Source organism: Danaus plexippus (assembly GCF_018135715.1).
Source record: "Danaus plexippus chromosome 3 unlocalized genomic scaffold, MEX_DaPlex mxdp_30, whole genome shotgun sequence".
In the NCBI taxonomy this organism is placed as follows: Eukaryota; Metazoa; Arthropoda; class Insecta; order Lepidoptera; family Nymphalidae; genus Danaus; species Danaus plexippus.
This window is the reverse complement of record NW_026869845.1, coordinates 1367794-1387393: the sequence shown is the minus strand read 5'-3', so window position 1 is coordinate 1387393 and position 19600 is coordinate 1367794. Positions and strand designations below refer to the sequence as shown.

The following is a 19600-nucleotide window of genomic DNA, read 5'->3' as shown; positions in this document are numbered from 1 at the left end:
CCAAGACATCGGCGCCACAGCAAAAGAAGAAGGCGGGCCCTAAGGAGGCCCTAAAAAGTGACGCTCCCGCGCTCACAGGCCGTAATGCTAAAGTTACGGCCTGAAGCAGCGGCCAAGGAGCGTCGTATCTTTCAGTCCACCTGAGGGCCGAAAGGAGGTAGACACCAATGAGCTGGGCATAGGGCCCCTGAGGATCCGTTCAACGGCAACAGGGACCCGCATCATTGAGGTGCCCGGCTCCACCAGTGCGGACAAAGCCGACGCTTTGGCCGCAAAGCTGAAGTCCGCACTGGCGGAGGAGGTGGTGGTGTCGAGGCCCGTGAAGTTCACGGACGTGAGGGTCACGGGCCTCAACGATGTGACGACGGCGGACCGGCTGATAGCCGCAGTCGCGCAAGAGGGGGGCTGCACCGAGGCCCAGGTCAGGGTGCGCAGGTGACCTGGGCTTCGCGGCACAGGCTCTGCCCTGCTGGAGGTGCCAGCTATGGCGGCCAAAAAGCTGCTGCAGCTGGGCGGTATCTCGGTAGGGTGGAGCCAGTTGTGGCTTTCCTACATGGAGGCACGACCCAAGCACTGCTTCAAGTGCTTGGAATGGGACACGTCGCAGCCGCGTGCCCCAGTCCTAAAGACCGCAGCGGTTTGTGCTACCGTTGCGGCAAGGAGGGCCACAAGTCCGCCCAGTGCTCCGCGTCACCGCGCTGCGCTGTGTGCGCGGACGCGAGCAAGCCGGCGGACCATGTGATGGGGGGTCATTCGTGCCGCTCCCCGTCCACCCGTGGGAAACTTCCGGCCCAGCCACAAAGGACGGGGGTTTCGAGGCAGGCGTCGGGAGCTGAGATGTCCGAATAATGGCGGACATCTCAGTTTCCTGCAGGCCAACGGGAACCACGCCGCTGGGGCTCAGGACCTCTTCCTGCAGTCCATGGTGGAGTGGGCCGTTGACGTGGCGGTCATAGCGGAGCCGTACTATGTCCCTTTTTTTTTTTTTTTTTTTGGCGCACTGGGAAAAAATGCCTACTCATCCCCTTCCGTCGGGGGACGGAGAGGGGTATGTGGGACTCCCCGGGAAAAGGTTCCCGGTATACCCACTAAAATAACCCAGTGGCGCTCCGACCTCGCCTGACTGACGGGGAGCTGGGAATCCGGTTTGCATCCAGCCCCTCGCCGGCGATTGCCCGCCTTGTGGCAGACCCCTCACGCCCCCCGGGTGGGGGAGGCTTTGTTGTGGCCGGAGCGCACGGCCGTATCTGGCCATCGCTAGAGGTGTGCGCTGTGATGCAGGCGGCAGCGCCCCCGCGCTGGCTGCCCGCCGCACACCCCTAGAGGCGGGTGAAGGTGGACGCTGTGTGCGCCGCCTTCCGCCCCTTCTTCTTCTGCGGAGCGCTGGCGCGAGGGATCGTCCTACCGCTCTCGTTCCGCCGCCTCCTTCTGTGACATTACGTCCTCGCAGAAGGAGGCTACCGCAGCTCACGCCTCCTCGCTCCCTAGCATGGCGATGATCCCACCAGGGAGCGAGAGGTCGTTACCGACAGCTGCCACCAACGCACGGCGGGACTCGGCCCACGACGGACACACCTCTAGGGTGTGCTCTGCCGTGTCCACCGCAGCCCCCCACTGGTCACGACGGGGACTCCTCCCTCCCGATCCGGTGCAGGTACGATCCGAAGCAGCCATGCCCGGACAGCACCTGGACCAGACGGAAGGAGAGGGAGCCGTGTGCCGTTCGAGCCAATTCTTAAGGACGGGCCCGATCGCGTCCAGCGTCCTTCGGCCGAATGTTGCGGTGGTGAATCCTCCGTCAATGTTGGACGACCGCGTCCCGCGCCTCCTCACGAACGGCCTCCCCTCTGACCCGCCGGGGCGCTGGCCTAGCGCCCGTTGTTCCGCCGCCCCATTCGTAGACTCTGGCGAGCACCCACGCTTCGAGCTCCCAAGGGGAGTGCCCGCCAGAGCGCACGCCGCCGCGAGGCTAACCGTGCGTTAAGCCATCGCGACCCGCTGTGCAATGGTCCTTGGGACCTTCGGAGGCGGCTGCATTCTCCCTCCTATGGAGGGAGTCTGCCCAAATTGTGGCACCGTAAAGGGCCATACTCTTCAAGATGCCGGCATATAGTCGCCGCATCGATTCCTGGTCCCCCGATGTTTGGAGGAGCCAGGAAAGGGCTCCCGCGGTCTTCAGCAGGCGCTTCGATAGCCCGCTAAAATGAGGGCCGAAGCGCCACCTGCTGTCGAGTATCAGGCCCAGATATTTCATCTGGGCCTGCACCCCGATGGGACGACCGCCGCCACATAAATGTGAGCGTCCGGCGGCATGCCATCCGGCCCTGGGGCCGTCTTCTTACTACGGAGGCAGGCGACTGCCTCTTTTAACTCCTCCTCCGTAACAGGAGGGACCTCATCCACCGTCGGAGCCGCACCCTGCGGAGGACTCATTGCCGGAGGGGTGAAGCTGTCCCCTCGGGGAACAGGGACTGCACCACCCCAGTCAGCAGCGTCGGCTCGAGGGTCTCGGCAACTGGGGACCGTACGGGCGCAGCTTGTTCGTGCCGCCTTGTACGGTCTACCAAAAGGATCGCTGTCGAGATCCTCCAACATTTTCGACCTCGCGCGGTCTGGAGCGGCGGCGAGACTCGCCTTGAAGACGGTCTTCGCCTCTACGTATGATGCGTAGAGACGATCCTCGTTGGCGAGATCACGAGGACGCCGCTGCGGCTCCTTGTGAAATCTCGCCTGGCCGCCACACAGGCGGTCCGGAGAGCGGCCAACTCCTCCGACCACCAATATACGGGCGCGGCGAGGAGGCGGACGCTGGGACCGAGGCATGCTGGAATTGCACACCTCGGTCAAGGAGACCCTTAGTTGCTGCTGCGGCGTCCACATCCTGGACGTTGACTCGTGGCGTGAGCCAGTCCTGACGAAGGCCGCCTCCTTGGCGGCTCCTTGATCCAAGCGGGTGACGCCCCACCGCGGGAAGCGTACTATGTCCCTGCCCCAACCTCATTGGCGGGAGACACGGGCGGCTCCGTGGCGATCGTCACGCGGCCGGGCGCCGTGCCCCCCTAGCAGTCAAGGCGAGGGCCACGGGTATGTGGCGGCGGTTCGGGGGGAGATTGCCATAGTCGGGGGTATTTTCTCTCCGAACCGCGACCTGCCGGCCTTTGAGAGATTTCTCGACTCTCTCGGGCCGGTGGTAGCAGTTAGCGCCTCTCCAGGTGGTTGTGATGGGGGACCTCAACGCCAAGTCCACGGCGTGGGAAACCCCTCACAACATCCAGAGAAGGGAGCTGGAGGAATGGGCGCTAACTGCCGGACTGTCCCTACTGAACACGGGGACAGTTCAGCAGTGCGTGCGACGGTTGGGGTTCAGTGGTGGACGTCTCCATCGCCACTCCGACCAATCGCACGCAGAGTGGAGGGGTGGAGGGGTTGAGGCAGAGTGGAGACGCTTTCGGACCACCGCTACATACTTTCGAAGTGTCTGCCACTCCTGCCGGTCGCCGGAGTCTAGCGTCGAGTTCCTCGTCGTCCCGGGAGAGAAGTCGGTTTTCGCGTTGGGCCCTATCAAGGCTCAACCGGAACTGGCTGAGGAACGGCCGTTGTCGGCCGCTGGAGTCTCCCGGGGAGTGCGGAGTTGGGGGTGGACGAGGGGGCTAGTCGCTTTGGGACGTCTCCATACGTCTGCAGAGCGGCGATGCCCCCGTTGGACGTCCACCCCCGCGGGTGCCGTATACTGGTGGTCGGACCACATTTCCGACCTCCGGGTCGCCTGCAACGGGGCCAGGAGGGCAACACCCGCAGCAAGGCGACGCCGACCCCAGGACGAGGAGCGGATGGCCGCTGTACAGGGTCTACGTGGCGAAAAAGTTGATCCTGCAGCAGGCCATCTGCCGAGCCAAGGAGGCAGCCTGGCTGGAGCTGGTGGAGGGCTCGATCGAGACCCTGGGGCCGACCGTACAAGCGGCGCGGAACAAAATCTGCGCCCATCGGCCCCCATCACGGAGGTGCTCCAGCCGACTGTTCTGAGAGGGATCGTCGAGGAACTCTTCCCGACGCCCCGGCGGATTCACAACCCCCCAGAATGGCTCGGCAGACGCTGGAAAGGGCGACTGCGTTCCGCCCACCGTCACGGAGGCGATTTTGGCTCGCCTCCAGAGTAAGAAAGCGCACCGGGTCCGGACGGGGTGCACGGGAGGGTCTGGCGCCTCTCTCCCGCAGAGGAGCCCTCGGGGAGCTCAGTGTTCGACCTCTGTCTGAGGTCCGAGCAGTTCCCGAGGGCCTGGAAGGAAGGCCGGCTATGCCTACTTCCGAAAGGCAGCCGGCCTCCGGACTCGGCTTCTGCGGTGCGACCGGTGGTTGTGCTGAACGAGGCGGAAAGGCTTTTGAGAAGATTATAGCCACCCGTCTCGTTCGGCATCTGGAGGAAGGCTCGGGACCGGGACTTTCAGAGTCCCAGTTCGGGTTCCGAGCCCACCGGTCGACCGTTGATGCCCTCAAACGCCTGAGGGCAGTGACGGAAGAGGCGGAACGCAGAGGAGAGGTAGTGTTGGCGGTGTCGCTGGACATCGCCAACGCCTTCAACAGCCTCCACACAGCGTGATACAGGCGGCACTCGTATACTTCGGAGTGCCCCTGTATCTGAGGAGGCTGTTAGGCAGCTACCTCTCCCAGAGGAGGGTGGCAGTCGAGAACCGAAGGGGGTCCATAGAGTGGTGGACAGTCGACAACGGCGTTCCACAGGGTTCGGTAGTGGGATCTGTCCTGTGGAACGTCGGGTATGACTGGTCCTGCGGAGCCGCCTCCTCCCCGGGATGGGTGTCATATGCTACGCTGATGACACCCTCGTCTTATCCGGGGACGGAGCTACAAGGAGGCGGCGCGGCTGGCCGAGGTCGGAACTGAGCTCGTGGTCAGCCGCATAGAGAAGTTGGGCTTCGGGTCAGAATCGACAAGACCGAAGCCCTCCTCTTCCGCGGAACTGGGCGGAAAGGACCCCCGCCGGTGCCACCCTCCTCATAGGAGGAGGGAGGGTCAGGGTGAGCCCTACCATGAAATATCTGGGGCTCACCCTTGACGGAGGGTAGACCTTCGTGCCCCTTTCAGAGAGTTGGGGCGGAAGGTCAGGAGGACGGCAGGTGCGCTGGGGAAATTCCTCCCGAACCTCGTAGGTCCAGCGCAGCTTGCAGGCGGCTATACTCTGGGGTCTGTCGGAGTATAGCCACGTACGGTGCTCCCGTTTGGGCTGATCGCCCGATGAGCCGCGGGGTCAAGGCCCTTCTGCGCTCGGCGCAAAGGGCGCCCGCGGTAGGGTGGTTTAGGGGGTACCGTACGGTCTCCTGGGCCGCAGCGACGGCTCTTGCCAGCGATCCGCATTGGGATCTTGTGGCGTCGGTTCTCGCCGAGGTGTTCTCTTACGTCTCGGGTAGGAGGGCTCGGAGAGGAGACCCTTCGACAGAGGAGATCCGGGCGGTTCGCCGGCAGGAGTCGCGCCTTATGCGGGAGTGGGGGGAGGACCTGGCGGGCCAGCCGTACGGTAAACGTACAACGGCTGCGCTCCGGCCGGTCCTAGACCGTTGGATGAGGCGGAAACGCAAGCCCCTCACTTTCCGTCTGACGCAGGTTTTCACCGGGCACGGCTGCGTCGGTGACTACTTGTGTCGGGTGGCCAGGAGAGAGCCGGAAGGAGGCTGCCATGAGTGCGGCGCTGCGGTGGACTCAGCCCAGCACACCTCGAGGTGTGCCCGAGATGGGCTGCGCAGCGCCAAGACCTTGTGGCGGCACTCGGCGGAGTGGGCTTGTCGCTTTCGAGTGTCGCGGAGAAATGCTCGAGAGTGACAGGTCCGGATGGCGGTGTCCTCCTTCTGCGAGACGGTCATGTACACGAAGGAGGCATCTGAGCGGGAACGGGAGGTTGCGGCTGATGCACCCTCCCTCCGCAGACGACGGACGGGGCGGCCCGGGGGTCATATCAACGCCCCCTCCAATAGCGCCCCTGCGCCCCGGGCTGGGTCGGGCTCCTGGTAACCCGGCCCCTGTGAAAGCCGGCCGTCGTCGGGGGCGATCCTAATTGCCGGTCGCCTCCTTTCTCCTCCGAGGGAGTAAGTCCGGTCTTTGCCAGGACCGCCAGTCGCTGGGTGCCCTGTCGCTGATCCGATCCGGGTGCACCAACATAGCGGCCGATGGCTTTCGCAGTGGTCTATAGTGGTTTTAGTGAGTAGGGACCTGCCTAGTCGAGTCTCACACATCCTCTCCGGCCCCACCGAGCCGGTGAGACAGCTCGTAAAAAGAGTTTCCCTGCGTCATCAAAAAAAAAAAAAGCTTGTACTGATGTTAATAATTATAAAATTAAAAATAATCGATTATACAGGAAAACTATAAATGGTGATAGTTAGTTGTTTCTTCCTTTGCAAGGTGAAGTTTATGCAAAAATTCCACTATCAAATAGGTCATAATAATCATCTAGAAGTAACTAGTAAAGAGCAATGAAACTGATTATATTTTTATCACAGTTGGCATCTATGATACCAGATTATAATAGATATGTATGGTTGGTAATTAATTGTCTTACTGAACTGATACAAGAATTCTAGAAAATTCCTTTTCATTCTGAAAAATTTACAAATGAATCGTTACCCCACAAAAAACTTTTTCTAAAAGTATAACCAAGTATAACTATCATAATAATAATTATTATTATTTTCAAATTGTCAACTTCTCACATCAATAAAGAACTGATTGTTAAAAGAGGCAGGGTTGTTCATCATATATTTTTAATATTATTTAAGAAATCTTTCCTGAAGTCAACTAAAGTTCATAATTTAAGAATGATTTCAATGACATGTGAAGACTTATGGATATATAGAACTAGATAAATAGACAAAACTAAGTTTCATTAATAAATATTCGTAATCTTGTAATTATTGTATATATTCAAATGTTTTGAAATGTGTTCATTATATGTGAGATGCTATCTCTTTTTAAATTAGAAAGATTTTTATCACACATGTGTACGATTAGTTTTTTTTATCAATAATCAGATACTTGAAGTATTTTATAAAGTCAGGTAAATAATTAAAAATTTAGTAATTATTTTCGTTGCTACTAAAATGCGGGCTCGACTATATCGGCATTTTTTTCATTTGCTTGGGTGTTGGAGCTGAAGCAAATTGATACGAAGGCCAAGCGATCAAGGGCCTAGAAGGTCTTTTTAACACATAATAACCTTATATTATATGGTTTCCCATTTTTTTTCGAATTCAGTGCTTATTTTTGCTTTTTCTTGATATAGGACGAGAGTGACTTAAATATAAAGCTTATTTAGAGATTCGCCTATATATTTTTCGTGATTGTTGTCACTTTTTTTTCTTTAATTTTAATAATAATTCCAACGAACGACTATAATTTGATATAATTATCCTCTTCATTTCATGTTTGGTAAGATAAAAAAAAATATACGTATTAAAAAGAATCTTTGAATTTAAAAAAAGTATATTTCAGATAATTTAAAATAATCCAATTTTTTTAAGGGTAGTGCATAATCGATTTATCTTATAAAATCTTATGTATGATTAAATGTAAAGAGAACTATTAAAGTGATTTACTCATGTCAAAATGTATCTCTAAAGGTTTAATTTACGGAATAGTAATATTTTTTTTGTGGACAAAACTCTTATAAATACCAACTCAAAATTACAGTATGAAGATTTCCATCCAGACAAGTTCTTACTGCAAAAGTCAATGATTATGTCGATAAAACAATAAAATATGTTGGGACCATTTTTACAAAAAAACGGTCTTGAACCCCGGAAGGTTACCAGATACGAGGAAGGCTTTGAAGTAGTGAGTATAATATTTTAGAACTTAAAAATGTATGTATCACTGTTAATAATATTATGGATAGCAATCGTTATAAAAGGCAATTGTTAACTGTTAAAGAAATAAATGATGATATATGTTATATATTATGTCTATATATAAACATTATATATATATAAAAGTATCGAATAGAACAATTTTTTTTTTTTTTTTAATCTTTTGTGTTTTAGAAACCAATCATTAACCTACAGTGCTTGGTTAAACTTACAGAGGGACATTCACAGCATAACAATGTTTCACGTTCTGGTGACCAGATAGTCAGTTATATTGGTAAAACCTTACGTGTCGTGTACAACTAGATTCTCTGATATAAGGTGGGAATATAATATTTATATACAATGTCGTACTTGTTATATTATACTGGCCATTCATAATCAGTAATGGAAGCGCATAATCAAGAATGATCTTGAAAAAAACGACCGATTACATAAATAAATGAGAGAAATATATTATTTGCTTTATTCATTATTCTTAATGGTTTGGTATCAATCAAAAATCTTTTGATGTTTTTCAGTTGTCCTACAATTATCTTATAAAAGTCATGAACCTTGGACCCACTGGACAAATGTTGGGATCTCTGAATAATTTATCGCTGTCGCCGATGTTTTGATAGATTTCAATAACGATGAAATACATTTACAACAGTTTTCTATTAGTAATGTTGGGTGAGTTTAAAAAAACTATAATTATTTTTAGACGAAGACTATTAGTAACTATTATAATTAGACGAAGACTATTGATAATAATGTACGTAGTACGCGATCTTGTTAGTAAGAGTACAGGTTATTTTCTAGGGTTATTACTTTCTCCACTTGCCTGCTTTAATTGCATACGAGTATATGTCGAAGTTTCGAGTATCAGTTAAACAACATCTTTTTAAAACTTTGGGTTACCGCTTAATGATATTTTCACCAGTATTGTGAATTTTCACAGTTAATACAGATAGAGATTTTAAAAGGACTATGTAAAATCGCTGAAAAAATTATAGAAACAAAAAGTTTATTATCCCTACATTTTATGGATGATTGTGACGACGTTTGGATAAAAAAAAAACATTTTGTTCCTTTTAATATATTTTTTAACTTTTAATTTTAGGCGTCTACGAGTCCGCTTGAGCGGCAACATTTGTTTGATTGGTTGCTGAATCCATTCATTAGTGTCTTTATGAGGATCTTCGACAACGTTATCATGAAGTTTGTTGAGCTCACAATTCGCAACGTAGCGCAAGTAGCAATTGCATCAATTAATTCAAATATTAAAGAAGTCATTCAACGGATTGAAGCACTCAATTAAAAAAATAAAACATGTTAGAACTACTTTTCTACATGTAAGATAAAAAAGAAAGAAGTTAATTAAATAAATGCACCGTTAAGGGTTACTTCGTGGTTTATTTACTTCATGACTGAAAATATAAAACTTGGTTTTTAGTACAGAGAAAAAAGAAATGTTAAGTGTTATACCATATTTTCTACTTTTATATCATACAAGGTTACTTCTTACGGCACTAAAGTTCTCTTAAAAAGGCGATCTAAAAGGATCAATAAAGGTGGCCTTATCAATAAAAGGGAAGTGAAAAAAAGGCATAACATAACACTTCGGATTATGACTCAATAACAATTGTAATAATTTATTTATAATCTGTATCTTTTCAAATATGTTCCTAGTAAATAGTTGTAGAGCCTAGCTGTAGTCATTCAACGACAGGTTGAACACGGGGTGGCTCGACTGGGGAAAGACCACCCTCTCACGCAGTAGGCGTGAAGTAGTCTTTTATGGTTGCGTTTCGTACGATTAGTGATTAGTGAAAGAGTCGTTCCTTTTCCCACCCTTTCTCTATGGGATGTTGATGTGCGCAATGTCTTTGTGTGCTGTAGCCATTAGCCTAAGTCCGTGTGTTGAGCGTGTTTTATTCACATGGGGTCCAGGGAGACTTGATGAACAGTTCACCGCTGGCCGCCTGTAGATACGTAAGGGACCGGAACCTAATTTGTCCTAACACCACCTAGCAAATCCTTGTTATTTCCGACCGATGCACAAATATCAAATCTGGTAGTTGTGTCCGGGTTAATACATATATCGTATCTGCATTACCCTTGTTATAGACTTGAGCACCTATTTCTACACCGTTGGCCGGGGTTTACTTATATGTGAAGGAGGATATTTGTTGCGAAGATTTTGACAGCCTCGAACAGAGTGACCTATGAGCGATTGGTCCCATAAACCAGTCCCACAGTGATAACACTGTAGTCTACCGTTTTTTTTGGACCACATCCAAGAGGCTACAAATTTTGTTCTCCAGCAGTATCCAGAACGGAGGTAGTGATCCTAGGCGACTTTAACGCCCACCATTTTAAATGATCAGGATCACGTACCTGGTGATTCGTGATCAGGTCTAGATCGCGCACTTCTATCGAGACTACTAGTACTCTCTGTAAGAACCCGGAAGATGCGGTAAAACCGTACGAAAATGATACGATAGAAGAGGCGACTGACTCTAAGGAAGAAGGGGCCAACTGCTATTATCAGTGGTTCTATCGAATAGAGTAGAGGGGAACGGAGATTACTTCGAAAACAATAAAAGTTTTTTATTTTTAAAAACATTTTCAGTGCTACCTAGGTAAAAACCACATAATGTTAATCATAATTTAACAATTAATATGGCAGCGCATAGGTGTTATTTTAATATGTATTCTTTATTTAGTTACTTGGAAAACGTTTACACGGACTACCCGTGGAATTATGCAACTGGGTAGCCAAGGCCACGGCCCGGAAGCTCAGTGCTAAGAACAACATTATCAACGACATGCTGTGAACCAGCAACATTCGGAGCTATACAGATGACAGTACTGGTGACGTTTACTACATGGGCCGAGTTAATATTCTTCCTAAACAAGTAGAAAAGAGTAGAAATAAACTTGTGTCTGAAATTGCGACCTCCCTGGATCAGGACTTCCAAATGGGGTGAGCTGAATCTAGTTCAATTTAATCCCAAGAAGACAAAGTTTGTGTGTTTACGACTAAAAAGATCCCATTTACTGTAGCTAAAAACTTCAGAACATTCTTCTTAAGATCAATCAGAGTATTGGATCCTTGGAGTTGATATAACCAATGATGTTAATTTCGGAGACATCTGGAGGATAAGTTTAAACTAGACTCTAAAAAATTAGGGATACTGAGTAAAGTGAGACAGTACTTCACACCGGGACACTTCCTTCTACTATGAAAAGCCAGGTTCATAGCCACATGGAGGACTAACCTCACCTCTAGTCCGGTGTCCCACACAGTATAATTTTCTTCCACTTGACTATATGAAATATAACATCGGTCTGTTCCCATTGTCGACGAGCCCATGATCACAGACGATTACAATCCTTAAGCCTTCGAAGAGACGTGAGCTCCTTCTGTGTATTCTATTATCTGTACAACGGGACATATTCCGGGGAATTGTTGACATAGTACTAATGTTCCCCTTCTATTACCGCACTCGTTGCCGTAGGGTCGGATTTACTGGAGAGCTGAACATGGGTTCAAGTGGCTCCTCCACAAACAAAGTCGGCAACGCATCTGCAACATCCCTTATAATGCAGAATTCCATGGGCGATGGTGACTTCTTTTCATCAGATAGGTCGTCTGCTCGTTTGCCTCTTTTGATCATAAAAAATCTCATTATATCATCATCATGTAAGCATTTAAAACCTACACACATCAACATTGCCTAGGGATATTTCATTTTTACCTTATTATATGAAATTCTGTATATATTTTGTTATAACATTATATATGAAATTGAAGTTTATATTATGGTTATACTTGCGATACATAAAAAGAGATGCATTAAAGATTTTTAATTTATTTTTTTGTGATTTTATTTTTGGGGGTAATTTTTACTTTGTACAATATGGATTTTATGTAGGAAATTAGTGCAGGAAAAGTTGTTCTTTGTTATCAAATTTGGAGAAAAAATTACCATAGCTCTTCGTTGTAATATGTTCCAAACGTGTTCAATGGGATTCATGTCGAGGGGCTGAGCAGGCCAGTCCATAACCGTGATTTCATGTGCCCTAAGCACAGTTGATAACAGCTCAGCTGTATGGGCACGGGCATTATCGGCATGAGTAGGACTCATGACCTATTTGTACCTGTGTGGGATAATCGCAGCTTCCACTACCTCATTGCGGTATTTCAGTGGATTCATGTTCCCTCTTATCCAAATGAGATCCGTTTGCGCACCGATACGAATACCAGCCCAAACTCTAATAGTGCCGCCTTTATATGAATGGACTTCTTGTGGATGCTGGAGACGGCTTCGTCTACCAGGACTAGCCAAACCTTTAATCTTCGTGAATCCGGATGAAATCTAAACCGAGACATATCAGAAAAAAGCACCATGGTCCATTGCTCGTCACTCCATGCGAAATGTTCTCGAGCCCACAATAGTCTCCGTCTGCGATTGCCACGCCGTAAAGCTGGAACTCGAAGGGATCTGCGAGAATGAAGACCAGCTTCATGTAATCTTTTCTTACAATTTGGTCACTTACCAACAATTGTTGTCAGATGCAGCCTTTGAAACATTTGCATAGCTATAATATTGGTTGTCTCAAAGCGATATTTTGAAGAAAACGTCCTGTCTAAGAGTCGTGATGCATAATCTGCCTGAATGCCGTTCAGCGACATCGCCTGTAGCACGATAACGTGACCATAACGGTAGATTAAATAATTTAATTGCTCTAAAACTAGTAATCATTTAAATAAAAAAATAAAAAATATTATGAGTTTCCTTGTTGAATTTTATTGAAAATAATTTATATGAAAACATACCTTGAATTCTCCGTCGTTTATATTATCATCACTCTTTATATCAAGATTTTGACTACTATTCATCATACTAATATAGGAGTGGAGTGACATATTGTACGTGCACTTTGGTAACCATTTTAAATAACAGCTTCATAATATTCCTTTGTTATGTTTTGTCCAGTTTGTTAACTGAACTTCAATAGAAAATTTGTATTTTAAAATATTAATCACTTTATCCTTAATTAAACGTACAAGTGTTATATTTTAAAAAATCCACGACGACCACGAATCCATGACGACAGCAATGTCGTCATATTATTCTTGAGTCCTCTTTATAAAGGTTTATGTCTACTTAAAAAAATAATTTACATTGTATAACTTAAATTAAGATTCAAATCTGAATCTGAAGTGGCTTAAGGACGATAATATTTGTATTATAAGTAAAATATTTAAGACGATTGTAGATTATGATTTTTATATGAGATAAAATGTCAATGAATGAGTGTTGTCGAACTTAAAGATGCCTTTTACAAAATCCTGAAACGCACACCTATTCACATTTAAAAAATAGGCTCATAGAGATATCAAAGTATTTCTTCAAACAAAGGACAAAGTTACGCTTTCATGGTATAGAACATTGAGATCTAGAAATAAATTTGTTTTATTTATATTCCCTAATTGTAGTGTTTAGTAGGTTACTATTTACACATATATATGTCTTGCAAAATCTATAAAGATATATCGTCCAAGACGTATATAACCATCTTACTTAAAATAAAAAATAAAAAATTTAAGTACATGTTCTAATTTACACTGACACTCCTATTCCCTGTCAATTTTGTTGATTTTATTCATATACTTTTATATTATTATTATATTTAGAATACTGGTTTTATGTAATAATGGAGCAAGGGGATCTCAAAAAACTGGTTTTTATATTTATTTTAAAATCACCTTCAAGTATACATAGTTACAGATCACGCAGTCATAGCTAAGTATAAAGAAATCTATGATTTCACTTCATAACGTCTACTCATGTAAAGGGTGCTGTAAATTAGCCGAAATATTGGGTAAAACTTATTAATACCGTATAGTATAGGTTTCCGAGAACCATGCTTTGTTCCTAGCTTAACCACAAACAGTATGTACATATTATTGATAAGAATAATATTTGACTACCTTTCAGCATGACGATACGTAAAAATAAATAGGCTCTAGTATATAGATAGTTTCTTTTTTAATCAATGTTGAGATTTTTTTTACTTTTTTGTGTTATAACAAAAGAACCAAAATCGTAAAGCATGTTGGGTCACATACATTTCTGTAACGAGAACATTTAAGCATGTTTGGAATAAACGATTTTAAGAGGGATTCTGTTTGCCATGGCTAGGATTCATGAAGGCTCATATGTATGTCAGGAGGTGTAAAAAAATAATTCATCACAAATTTTTTAACCACATCCTTTATTATGGAATTCAAATCAGGTTCATTCCGAATGGAGAACATTCAGATACGATGTACGTTTAACATGTGTGTATAAAGAAACTTTTCTGGTGAAGGTTACGGACGTATGTGACCCAACCGTCAAACATTTTTGAATATATGAACTAAAAAAAGATTTGAATAATTTTATATTAATTAATTATATTCAGAATATTTCTTCTAGTCAGAAGACTCCACAATTGCAAAAGTAGGAAAAGAAAAGTTTTCATCCTTAACTGGATATTTCAATGAGAGCATAAAAGGATTGATATAGTTTTAGTCTTTAAGGATGATGGTAACGATGAGACGAAAAGGATGCGTTAAAATTTCTTAATGAATGCTATTCAAGTCGGTTTAGAAGCTGAAGTGAATCAGGAAAAGTAAAAAATAAATACATTTTTGTTATTTGTAGTTAATATTAAATCACATATTCAAACAAATGATGTTTTAGATGGCCGAACATCGAAATTTAGTTTTCGTTAAACTTCATGCTCCCGATGAGATATTGAACAATACGGATTGTATTTTAACGAAAAACGATATTTTAGGATAGCCATTTAGAGTTTGTTAATCCGATATTCAACATTTTCGGAACGAAAAATGAAAGGGAGCTCCTTAAAATAGTCAGGTAAGCAAAAAGGCTAAAGGGACTAGGGCTAATGTTATGTCAAGTTAAAGGATACGAGGCGGAGAAAAAATCTGAAGTGGAAGGAGTAAAGCTCCAAATTAATGTTATAACGTGGATAATGATAGTTCGATGGACAGATTGCCACTTTAATTAATAAGGTTGCAGATACCATCAGTAGATATCGTTTTATACAAAAATACTCCATATTAAGGTAATATTAAGATTGAGAATATTTATTAGAAAAAGGTGAGAGTTCTTCTATAATACTGTGGGACATTTTTATTATTGGTTTTTACACTGATATAATAATTACCGGATAATCATCTTAAAAACTCTTCCTTGTAATAATATGTGTCTTTATGGTATCCTTGTTGTACATAAACTATTTTTGGAGATTCAATTTGGCAATTGTTTTTTACGAACAAATGTATTCTTTAATAATTAAAACTTATCGTTAATTGGACCAACAAAGAGAGCATCGGTACAGGGGTGAAATAACACATGTCAGACAGCAAAAATAGGCGCGCGTCGAAGTGAGCAGTGTGTGAACAATGGACAAACCAGGTCACTACATTCTGTTTTATAACCACAAATCTTCCCCCTTGGAGACAGGTACATACCGAGGTCAATCCGCGATGCTGTTGAAATTAAAAAAACATCCCAATTTCAATAGAAAATATGGCTGGAATCTATCCAACAACTGGGATCCTCTCCTTTAAAATATAAAATCCATATCCGTGACCACACCGCAGGACCTCGCGACACCGTTAACGCATGCGGCATCCAGAGCGGTACGCCAGAAAATTAAGAAATCGATGGCGGTAGATGATAAAAGCAGGACCGACTGACAGACCTCACATCTCGTCTGGCCTTGACCACGTTCCTGAAAAGTCACCGAAACGTCGGGATCATGTAGTTTAATGAGATCTAAGTCTTTCGCGCGTTTTATTCATTAAAATGAAACTAATATTTTTCGGATATAGTACGCGTGCTTATTTTGTTAAAACTACACACTCCCGATGTTAAAGGAATAAAGTAAAATAATTGTAAATCAGAAAAATATTAGTTTTATTAAATGACACGCGAAAATCTTAGATCTCATTCTTTACTAATAACTGTTTGAACTTAATAAAAGACTAAGTTAATGGTATTATTTAAACAGAACTCAGTATCCAGACCAGACAATTACTCGACTTTGGAACGCAGCACCATTGTGTATAAATTACTTGAGCTGCCATTCGGTGATAATATGAATCATTACGGAATAAATAAGTGAGTATGTACCGTCATCATTTTTAGCGAATATCAAGTACTATGGTTTAATTAGTTTTTTTATTATGTCAGTTACATTACGTGAGTTAAAGTCCTTCAGAAGCCGACAATATAAACTCATTCTCGTTTCAGATTAATACATAAAAACATATTTCTGGACGCATTTGCTCTTCACGATGGTCCATAATTTATGAAACAAAAATCTAAGTCTCACAACAAATTTACGACAGGTAAAATACTACAATGTAGGTACTAGGAATACTCTTTGTCTTTAATAGTAGGATATGAGTAAGAATATACATTATTATTATTGAATATTCCGAAACCTGATTTCTCAATCGTTTAAATGAAAATCTCAACATAAGTATCTGTTAGTATTAATATATTGTATTGCTATTTCTTTGTTCATGGACAAAACATACAATATAGAGAAGTACCATCCAATCATAACCACCATCATCATCGTCTTCTGTCCTTAGAACCTACTGAAAAATGATATTGGCAATAAGATTTTGCAAATAGGGAAAAAAAAAAAACAAAAAATAGATAACTACAACGCATCTTAACATTGAAAAAAAAATAAAAACTAGCAAAGCATTAGTAAAAGCCAAAGGTCACTTAAGATTTTTACTTCTCTCACTAAGCAAATGAAATGAAAGTCTGTAACGAGCACGTCACCTTGATTTTCTTTACAAAGTAATTGTCCACGGTCGAGATTTCTATATGCGATAAGGTCTAGCCATATAACTAAATTCTACATGAATAGAATTATTAGGGCCGAGTTCATGCTGCCAATAACAAAATAAAATTGGTAGTTTAAATTAAATATATCAATTAGAAAAATAAATTAAAATTTAATATTTACTAATTACGTTATCGGCGATAACTCGAATATTATTTGGTTTTATTAAATTAAATCCAGATTTTTAAATATTATATTGTGCTGTGCAATTCATTTGTTTCTCAAGAAGTTGAATTGTCGTTTATTGATATTTGCCGTTTATTGATCGACTTAATAATACATTTATAATGCGACGTTAACTTTTCATCGTGGGACCAAAATATTTTGACAGACAATTATATTTTTGAATGTCCATGGCAAATGTCTCGTTTAGATTGAACAAACAGAGGTGGTGAAAGACTACAAAATCATTCGTTCTTGTTATTAGACGACCAAATTAAATAATACGTTTAACACGACATGTTCGCTGTGATGCCCCGCTTTATCCTTACAGAACAGGCTATAGACTGATCATCATGACCAGTCTATGAGGTTACGTATTGCCAAAGTCTCCATATGGTGACGAACACCAGGCGACGTTTCGCCGAGTGATGAGTAAGTGCTACTTACGTCACTCATAAATGCGACAAACGCAATAGATACGTTTCGCCAGTGTCATGAGTAAGTGTGACTTACTTTACTCATAAATGCGACATATGCAAGGCAACGTTTCGCTATGTACTTTCAAAAAGGCAGCACAAAATCTCTGGGCCACCTCGCCCGCCACGGCACCATATACTGCACCCGCTGCTGCGTCATCTTGCCATAACCACCACTCAGAAGTTGGAGAGCATAACTGCCACCTGGTAGCATCTTGACCACGTTGTCGCGCATGCCGGATCGGACTCTCCAGTGACCTCAGAAAACTTGATACAAAAACTCAATCATTAGTATTAAACTCATGTTTTGGGCGTCTTTGTCTGGTGACGAACTCATCTTGTATAGCCTGGTTGTCTCTCAGTAGCCGACGAGTTCTACTTCTGGCAACTTCTCGCAGAGCCACTCGGTTTGCCGAAGGCGATCCAACAGCCAGATTACGCCCCAGTCCTCGAATGACAGGAGTGACCCCCTTCGGTATCGATTAAGAGTTAAGTGGGTAAACCTCTCTCATGAATTCCTTGAGTCGAACATAGCCCTTTGTCAGTAACTATTAGCTTGGGCACTCCGAACAGCAATATAACTTGCTTCAGAACATGTCTGAGTTTCTGTAAACATCTTATGGTAGATGGGGAACAAAAAAAAGAACTTACTGAAAGCATCTACTATAAGTAACACAAATTATAGCCTATAAGTCTTAAGAAATGGCAAAGAAATGCTCCTCCCTGCAGTAAGTTTCTTATAAATCGATAGAAATGAGATGATGTTTTCAGGCGACGAGTCTGCATTAGCGGCGGTAACACGAATTTGAGGGTTATCGATACCACGAATAACAATATGTTTTCTCAAGTCGTCACTCAGTACCGCTTCACCGTTCGCTCGTAACGCCCCGGAAAGAAGAGGACTTGACGACCTTGTGACAGGCGATCGAGCCTTGTACGCATTATGTTCGCGTACGACAACGAGAGCGCGCGGCTTAATAAGTGTTTTACTTCGAGAACGACCCCGCGGCGGAATACTGCGCGACCTATGTCTACTTTGTTACTCGAATGACACCTATCATTATCGCGAGAACAGTGCTAATCACAATCACCCCAGTCTGACCGCACTAAGCAACGTGAGCCATTACATAAGCAGATTACGAAGCCGTCCCTTGCCGCCGCTATGTCTATGATTTGTATTCCGCGACGTGCGCCTATCACGATGTCCAGACTGCTGCCTAATACTGACCTAATTCTTGACAACTCTCACATATACCTACGTGATCTGAACCGTTCCATTTTTAAATACTTCTAAACTTATACAACACTTGAACACAATAAAGAAAAATAATAAACTAGGTGGTAGATCACTTAAATAACTTTAAAGGAATAAAGATTAAGAAAAAGTGTAAATTATTTTCGCTTATATTTATGGGCAAGAAGTTCTTTATCCCACTTTGATTTTAAGTTGAGACGAATAAGCAACTTAAGAAAAATACTAATTACAAACGAACAACTTAATAATTCTTACAAATTCATGAAATAACTAAAATAATATATTTATTAATCCACACTAATACACAACGATGATTGATACCTAATAAAATGACTCACGCTGCCGTAATTACCGAGCTCCGACTGTTCTGACGGTTCACAAGCAATAGAAAGAATCGATAAAGAATACAGATTTTTAAAAAATAATTAGGGGGTACTTCAATAAATCAAAGAGGGATTTAAAAATATATATATATATATATATATATTTGTAATCTGTCGGAGCAAGGTCTGGGGGTACAAAAGACGTCTACGTCAGATATTCCAATTGACGCCTTCTAATTGTGTAACTGTCTGTTGTGCAGTGTGCGGTCTAGCGTTGTTCTGAAGCAGCGGCGGCCTACAGCGATTTAGCAGCCACGAATGTTTAGCAACTGGCTTTCTATCATAAATTGCAATTGCTGATAATACACATCTGCCGTAATTGTTACACAGGTTTAAGAAAGCTGAATGAGTAACTCCCACTAGTCCCAAACGCTCACAAGGAACTTTTTTTGAGTGAATTAACAACTTTGGGCAGGATTTGGCTGGTTCGCCGGCGTTTAGTGTATGTATGAGTGTGTCCGACTATCGTATCAGTACTACTTTTTAACACAGGTAATGATTCGATTTAAAATCCCTCCATTCCATCAAATT

At 43.9% G+C, this 19600-nt stretch overlaps 1 protein-coding gene and 1 long non-coding RNA gene across 2 annotated transcripts in view; both read left to right on the top strand.

Moving 5' to 3' along the window:
* Positions 1-8189: 8189 nt before the first annotated feature.
* On the top strand, positions 8190-9180 carry LOC116766772 (uncharacterized). The gene is made up of 2 exons (XR_009753529.1): positions 8190-8537; positions 8968-9180. It is a non-coding gene; the product is annotated as an uncharacterized LOC116766772 (long non-coding RNA).
* A 7080-nt stretch (positions 9181-16260) lies between these two features.
* The window catches only part of LOC133320090 (anoctamin-3-like), a 29587-nt gene continuing 26247 nt past the window's right edge, over positions 16261-19600 (top strand). Inside the window, exon 1 of the mRNA XM_061526957.1 lies at positions 16261-16281. The gene's annotated coding sequence lies outside the window, so the exon portion shown is untranslated. The remainder of the gene's footprint in view (positions 16282-19600) is intronic.